This window comes from Nicotiana attenuata, unplaced genomic scaffold, assembly GCF_001879085.1.
Source record: "Nicotiana attenuata strain UT unplaced genomic scaffold, NIATTr2, whole genome shotgun sequence".
NCBI lineage: Eukaryota > Viridiplantae > Streptophyta > Magnoliopsida > Solanales > Solanaceae > Nicotiana > Nicotiana attenuata.
The window spans coordinates 246,339-254,798 of record NW_017671381.1 but is presented as its reverse complement, the minus strand read 5'-3'; the positions used below and the strand labels follow the sequence as shown (position 1 = coordinate 254,798).

At 34.4% G+C, this 8,460-nt stretch overlaps 1 pseudogene; it reads left to right on the top strand.

Moving 5' to 3' along the window:
* The first annotated feature begins 6,395 nt into the window (after positions 1-6,395).
* On the top strand, positions 6,396-8,165 carry LOC109207946 (annotated as a pseudogene).
* Positions 8,166-8,460: the final 295 nt, after the last annotated feature.

The window sequence follows — 8,460 nt, the reverse complement described above, 5'->3', positions numbered from 1 at the left end:
GACTGATGGCCTGATTTAATCTTCTCTTGTTTTAATTCAATTAATCACTTTCTTTTATTAAAATCCTTTTCTTTTCTTTTTTTTTCTTTTTATTTATTTGTTTTGTTTATTTCTTTACAAAATTAAAACTAACAAAAACCTAATTTAACTCCCCAAACTTAGACTAATTAATTTCTAAAGAATAGACTAAGTCCTAATTTAAAATTGTGAAAAGACCATTTTGTTATTTTTCTCTCATTTTAGTAATATTAATTAACTAGTAAGACTAAAAATATAAAATCGAATTCTAGATGCAAATGCACTATTTTTGTACTTTTTATGAATTATGGCAACTAAGATGCACACAAAAATGCAAACAAGGCACAAAATCATGCAATCAATTCAAATAAGAAAATCTAATTCTAAGGAATTTATAGGAGTAATTAAGCGTGGCAAAAATCACGTGCTCACAGCTGCCCCTCTTTGCTCGAAGACACGAATGGTTTTCGGGCAAAGATAAATGAGCACCATGAAGGATTTTTGCCTGCTCGGACTCCATGAGAAGCATTTTGAAAACCGTCTGACCGAACCCTGCTTCAAAGGTTGCCTACATATCCTTGGCTATAAAGGAATCAGGTCAGTGTAGTTCTGGAAGGTTTGGTAGCTGGGACTACCAGGAGCTGTGATCTTACTGCTGTTGTTGCTGCTGCTGCTTAATGACCTCCTTATTACACCAAAAAGGAAAATCAAAGCTAAGCTAGCTATGCCTATCAACTATGAGTTACAAGATTCCTATCTATGATTCTCTTGAAACTTGATCTTGAGTCTTAGCTGATTTTGCTGTGGACTTCGATCTGAATCTTGATGCTCGCAAGTTGTAAGTGTTGTTTCTTTCTGCAGCATTGGGACCAAGCGGGACCGGCAGAGCTTATGACTTTAATCAAATTNAAATCAAAAATCAAAATTAAAAATGCGAATTGAACTAGTTTTGTTATTTTCTTTACTACTAATTAATCCTAAAATGCAAAGTTAAACCCTAAGTGCAAATGTCAAGTATTTTTGTATTTTTTCATTACTCAAAAGAAATAAACATGTGCAGACAATATGCAAACAACTAACGAAAAATGCCACAAAAATCCACAAAATTGCAAACAATGGAAAAAATTATTTTGTTTTGAATTTGTGGGAGTAATTCATATAGGGCAAAATCACGTGCTTACAGTCGCGGTGTTAATTTAGGGTGATTTGGAGCATCGCCGCCGTAGGCGGTGGAGGCGGTGACTAGTATTTCGAAGATTTGAGGGGTTTGGATGGGAATCGAAGAAAACTAATCCCAGATTGGGAATGAGGAGATGGAGGAGGTGCTGTGGTGTGATTTTGGGTGAGTTTGGAGACGGGTCCGCCGGCGGGCGACGGTATTTCCGGCCGGCGGCAGACGGTGGCATGCGGCAGACTAGGGTTTCCGGTGAGGGGTTTGAGAGATAAGAGGGTAGGGGGGTCCTGAGGGGGGTAGGATCGTTTGGACATATATATAGTTTTTTTGATCTAAGCTTCTCGTCCGTTGGATTAAGAAACCTAGACGGCTAGGATCGATTAGGGCCTAAACTACGTCGTTTTGGGGTTGTGGGGACCTGGACCGGGTTGTGACGCGGGTCTTGGGCTGGGTTAACGGATTTGAGGTGGGTTTGAGCGGTTCTGGGCTCGATTTTGGCCCAAGACTGATGGCCTGATTTAATCTTCTCTTGTTTTAATTCAATTAATCACTTTCTTTTATTAAAATCCTTTTCTTTTCTTTTTATTTTTTTTCTTTTTATTTATTTGTTTTGTTTATTTCTTTACAAAATTAAAACTAACAAAAACCTAATTTAACTCCCCAAACTTAGACTAATTAATTTCTAAAGAATAGACTAAGTCCTAATTTAAAATTGTGAAAAGACCATTTTGTTATTTTTCTCTCATTTTAGTAATATTAATTAACTAGTAAGACTAAAAATATAAAATCGAATTCTAGATGCAAATGCACTATTTTTGTACTTTTTATGAATTATGGCAACTAAGATGCACACAAAAATGCAAACAAGGCACAAAATCATGCAATTAATTCAAATAATAAAGAAAAATCCTAATTCTAAGGAATTTATAGGAGTAATTAAGCGTGGCAAAAATCACGTGCTCACAATCCTATATGCCCAAGAAACTCAATTATCTTTTTTGTCAATTTTTTGTCTTTTATCCTATTTTCCTTTTTATTTTGGTTTTTTCCTCATTAACTTTTAATTACTCAGTTAAACGAGAAGACCGTTTCCAAAAGGATTCATGTTTCCAAAATGTAACGTTTCAGTTATTAAGGAATGGAATCTATAGCTCTTCACCGTTTCATATTTCTCATTTAGCAAATATTTGTATAAAGATAGTGAACGCATAAGATCTATACAGTTTCCGGTGAGTCACTTCTGATATTCATATTGTTTAGTTTTTTCTAGAATAGAACTTTAAGCCTCTCTTATTTTTCTTTTATCTTTTGTTTTTTGGTTGCAGATCCTCTGCCTCTATTTGTCTGTGATATTTTCTCAGTTATGGTAGAATCTAAATCAGATGTAAAAGACTACGGTGATATGATTGTAAATTGATGACACATTGTATTCAAGTCTTTGCGTTATACCAATTTTTGAACTTTTCGTTTTTGCTTATTGTAAATGGGAGATGTGATAAACATATTACTTGATCGTGTTTCTGATATTTTGATCTTTCCCCTTACTTTATAATTCTGTATTTATTAGATGTTTTAATAATTTTTGAACTTTTAGTTTTTGCTTATTGTAAATGGGAGATGTGATAAACATATTACTTGATCGTGCTTCTGACTTTAATGGTGACAGATAATTTCTTTATTTTTAGTCCTGAACTCATTGTGGTCTTTCATTAGGATGTTTCTTTTCTTTCTCAATTATATATAACTAGTGTATTTGACGCGCTTCGCGCTGTCTTAAAATAAGATTAAATAACTGAAATCATAATTTTTATTTTAAAAAATATCACTCTTTAATAATCAATTAAGCCTGCTATTATATAAAGACGACACTTCTCTCTCGATATAACTTGATCAATAATTCAAATAAGCAGCTTAAAAGATAGTAAAATTATTTGTCAAAATCCTCATAGAGCTCGTGCAACAAAATTTTAGTGAGATGCCCTCTCGTGATTACAGTTGAACTCAAAATTCACGCTTTCATCGGTTGCACACATAGCACAAAGCTGATAATGAAGTAACTGAAACATGAACCTTCACACCAATAAATAGGGAAAAGCAAACAATTACAACGATAAGGAAAAAGGGTATAAAAGCAAATACGAAATGTCTCTAACATGTAAGAATCGATCTTGGTTGGAGGTCGTCCATGAAACCATTACTACATCAACTCTTTTTTCCCTTGCCTCTTCCCATAATGTTTAATTTGTTTCGCTGCCATCTTCCGATAGTAATAGCAATTCTACAAAATCATATTATAAAATAGCAAATGAAGAGGTGAACGGTTCTCAAATTGTCATATACAATACAATAATTACTTGTTCAAAGGTCCTTTGAATACGTCATTTCGATCATCTTTTAGAAAAAAGTGCCAAAGAAAATAGTACCTTGATAGGTATATATATATATATATATATATATATGTCAATAAAATTAATGAAAATAGTACCTTCACTTCATAGGACGAAGTCTTAATCAATTTTCTCGTCACTAACGCTGTCACCAACAGCTAAAACATGGGACTGCATTATGTAACAGTCGTTCATTGTTTTGAAATCTCTTACTCGCTAGTCGTCTTCTTCCGGTGAAACAAAGACAACAGAAGGGAATCTTTGAAGTTCAAGATAACGCTGGGGAATAATTAGGTAGGGAAAATGAAAGCCTAATGCATAATTTATACTGGCACATGTAATTTATTATACATTGAATTCCATAAATTGAATATACATTCATCCACAATAGAGAAAGAAACCGTTAGGCGTCTCTATTGATTAAGTAAAAAATGAAGGAAGAAACCGTTAGCTTTCTCAGTACGTGGGGTGGTGCCTTTTGAAACGAAGACGTTTGCTTATGGGATGTGACTGTTGGGTTAGTAAAAATAGGACGTAATAAATGAAATATATGAGTAGAAAAGGGAGGAAAAACCCAAAAAATAGATAAATATTATTTTGGTGAAAACGTTTTCTTGGATTGTGAAGGCAATATCTCAATAACTCCAACTTAAAGCATGAACAGATCAACTATTTCAAGTATGTGGTTATCGCAGGTATGACTTGTATATATATAATTTTGATCTTTCCCTTTACTTTATAATTCTGTCTTTATTAGATGTTTCAATAATTTATACGCTCTTTTCTCCTAGAATTTCCTGTGTAGCTTTAATTATTAACATAATCTTTTTGCCTTCTATTCCTTTATGAGTTTTTTTCAAACTAAACACAAATGAGTCGCAAATAATAAATTTATTATTAAAATTATCAATTGTATTTTAAAAGTTTTCAAGAGTCCTAATTTGAGTTCCCGTGCCCATTTCGCTTTGAGAAGTTTGGAAATTCCATATTAAAATCAATAAGGCAGGAAGAATTGAGGGGGACAACAATTGAAAAGGAAAGAACAGAATAATGAAAAAGATTATTAAAGTAAAAGTAATACTACTTGATAGAAAAGAAATAAGAACCGGTAATAGACAAAGAGAGCAACTTGCGTTGCCATTTATTTGTTTTTTTTTTTCCCCCTCTCTCTCTAAATCTAATAAACAAAAGTTCAGGTGCATATAAAGATGTACCTAATATATAATTTGACTAAGAGAATCATGCATACATACAACACATGTACTAATTAATGTGTGTCTTATGTGTGAAAAGTTTCCTTACGAACTTTTTTCCCTTATTTAAAGAAAATTCGATTAACTGAGGTTAGTCTAAGCTCATATTCTAAGAGAAAATTGTGCTTGTGATTTCAACTATATATAAATTATATTTTATATATACGTGATAAATATTAATTTTTTTTATCATGACTGAAAATGTAGAATTATTATTTCTAAAATATTGACGTCTCAAATTTACTAGTTGTAATTATAAGAGACCTATTTTTCGTACGTTTCAGTACTGAGTAAATAAGATATACTAGCATTGTAATTATAAGAGACGTGTAGCTCTGTTACCCCCAATATCTATATATAAATACACATATCTGTAGATTTCTACTTCCACTGGAACATCTTTTCGACCCTTGAGTTGCAGGATTGTTGCGGTTTCTTCGAAAGGTACCATTAACCAACTCTTTTCTTTTTCTCTTATGTTCTCTACTTGAGATTATGATCTCCCTCTTTTTTTTCTTCTTCTTCTTTTGATTCATGTGTTTTTGTTAATGACTTATTCTTTCTTCGTTTTTACCATTGCCAACTCTTGCAGTCCTGTACTAATTTTCAACCCCCTTTTGCTGTTGGGGTTCATCACTCTGTTCTTGTTCTAAAAGTATCATGTTTTATTTAACTTATCAAAAAATATTTTTGCTAATAAAAAAAAAAAGATCAAACTCTTGCTGTTGGGGCTTAATTGACAGTTGCTGATCCAGGGTTCTGCCTGAGGACGTGGACCTCACTAGCCGTGTTTCTGTCTTCTAATTTCTTTTCCTTCTTCAATTTCTACATTCAGAACTTTCTTTTATTGCTTTCATATTCTTTGTCACTCTTTGTAGTTTGTTCAGGTTTTCTCCTACCATTTTCTCTGTTTACTATGCAATTCTGTTTTCTCTGTCTACCATTTGGGTGCTAAGTTTTGATTTTGAATCGTAGGATGTTCTAGAAATGATTAATATTTCTAATATTCGCTGGATTATTCCAGTGCTAATCATTGAATGGTTACATGTACCTTTTTTGCATTTCTTCTTTTCAATCCCTCACAAAAAAAATAGGTATATTGATTTTAAATTAAAACAAAGAGGCTAAACCTGCGTATGACGATTATAGGCAGTACCGACTTGTTGGGAATAAGGCATAGTGTTGTTTCATCTAGATTAGGTTGGGGTTTTCATGAAAGCTTTTTTAGTCTGGTGAGAGACTTGTATGTCAGTGAATAGATAAATATTCGATTATAAAACATCTACTTCTAGATATTCTCAAAATTTGTCTTAAAAGACCAATTAAGTATGGCATTAGATTGGGCCCGAATAGAGCAGAATGTTTGCAACCTAAAGGAAAACCATATAGTCGAATCAGCAAATTCGGAATTGAGGCTTAGTTAATTGATTGGTTGATGTGGTTTAAAAGGTGAAAATTGTCTGAAAGGTCTTTCCTCATGTGGTTAAGCTCCTCTTTGTTCCATTGATCTAAATGCTTTGCCCTTCTGTTGAAGGAAAAGTTCAGTTCGTGTGATTGATTGAAATGCCTTTCAAGAAAATTGTTCGCGAGCTGAGGGAGATGAAAGATGGGATTAGGAATAGACAAAGGGAGCGAGCAGAAATAAAGCATTGGAGCAACAGAACTCGATCACATATTGTCCCATATGTGGCCCTTTCTGATCCCACTGAACAAGGGCAGTGGGCAAATTTACCACCAAAAGTGCTTTTGGATATCATCCGCAGGGTTGTAGAGAGTGAGGCATCGTGGCCTGCTCGTTCTGTCATTGTCTTTTGCGCATCTGTTTGCAGATCATGGAGGAGAACTACGAAGGAGATTGTTAAGACTCCTGAGGAATGTGGTAGGCTTACCTTTCCCATTTCACTGAAGCAGGTAATCTCCTTAAATTTGTTCCAGTTTCCTTCTTATTACTATTGCTGATGTTGATTTAAACTCAGAGAGATCTTTTTCGTTACCATTTTTAAACAAGCCGGGTCCGCGTGAATCCCCAATCCAGTGCTTTATCAAACGGGACAAAGCTAATTCAGTATATCGCCTCTACTTTGGTATGACTCCATGTAAGTGTTATCTTCTGCTTATCCTAAACTTCTCTTCTTCTAACGCTTGTACTGCGAGATGGATATCCTCTTAAATGATTCTTTGTCTTTGAACCAGTTTCAAGTCTTTCTTTAGTTTGATCAATTAACAGACTTGTCTTGTAAAAATTTGAAAATCCTACTTTATGGGGAACTTGCACTTAGGGTGATGTATTATGTCTGATATCTTGTTAGTACACCAGATTGGAAATGCGAAAGCTTTCATAACTTGTGCTTAAGTTTGTGGTCCATGTTTTTAATCGAAAAATCTTCCTAGTCAATAGAAGATGCTCAACTGACATTTTACTTGATGACAGCTGAGAATGAGAGGGATAAACTATTGTTGGCCGCCAAAAAGATCAGAAGGGAAACAAGCACAGACTTCGTGATATCGTTGGCTGCAGATGATTTTCCCAAGCTAGCAATACATATGTTGGGAAACTGAGGCAAGTTCTATCAAATTTCCAGTTATATTTCCTTCACTCACTCCTCTCCGACCCTTCAAAATAGCAGGAAGCAAGGGAAAGCTTCTACTCCCCTTCATTTTACTTTAATAATGTTTGAAAACAACTTGACCAGGTCTAACTTTGTTGGAACAAAGTTTACCATATATGATAGCCAACCTTCAAGCGAAACCGCCATTGGTCGACTTGGTCAAAGCTTTCAAGCAAAGAAAGTATCTCCAGGAGTACCTGCATGTAACTACAGAGTAGCTACCATTTCTTATGAGCTCAATATTGTTCGTCGTCCAAAAGGACCTAGGAGAATTAATTGCACAATGCATTCTATCCCTTTCTCTTCAATCCAGGAGGGAGGCAGTGCTCCAACACCTACATCATTCCCTCAATCTTTTGATGAGAAGTCATTTTCTGCACCTCTCTCAAAAACAAAGGAGCTAGCTATAGATATCAGCTCGTCTGGCTCTTCTCAAGAGCCGCTTATCCTAAAAAAAAAGACTCCTTGGTGGAATGAAAAAATGCACAGCTGGTGCTTAAATTTTAAAGGCCGTGTTACGGTGGCTTCTGTGAAAAATTTTCAGCTACTGGCAGCAGGTGATCCTTCTCACATTATACCTGTCGCAGAACAAGAGAAAGTAATTCTACAGTTTGGCAGAATTGGAAAGGACAACTTCACGATGGACTACCGCTATCCACTTTCTGCTTTCCAAGCTTTTGCAATCTGCTTGACCAGCTTTGACTCGAAACCAGCCTGTGAATGATTTCATGCAGATTTTAAACATGATAAACTTTCTCCTTTTTCATTGCTTCATAATGTTCTATATTCGTGTTTCATTCTCTAAGAGAAGTTCTTAATGCACGACCCTTTATATAAATGAGAATTTTAGTTGCACCGTGTGTAAGAGTTTCTTTAATACTTCGTATTCTCATGTAGATTATGGATTTTGGTATAAATTTTTAGATTATGGATTGGATTTCAGATTTAATTTTTGAAATTTTTGAATTTCGGATTGGATGTTGAATTCAGTGCCTTTTTGGATATTCGAAATTTTAAAT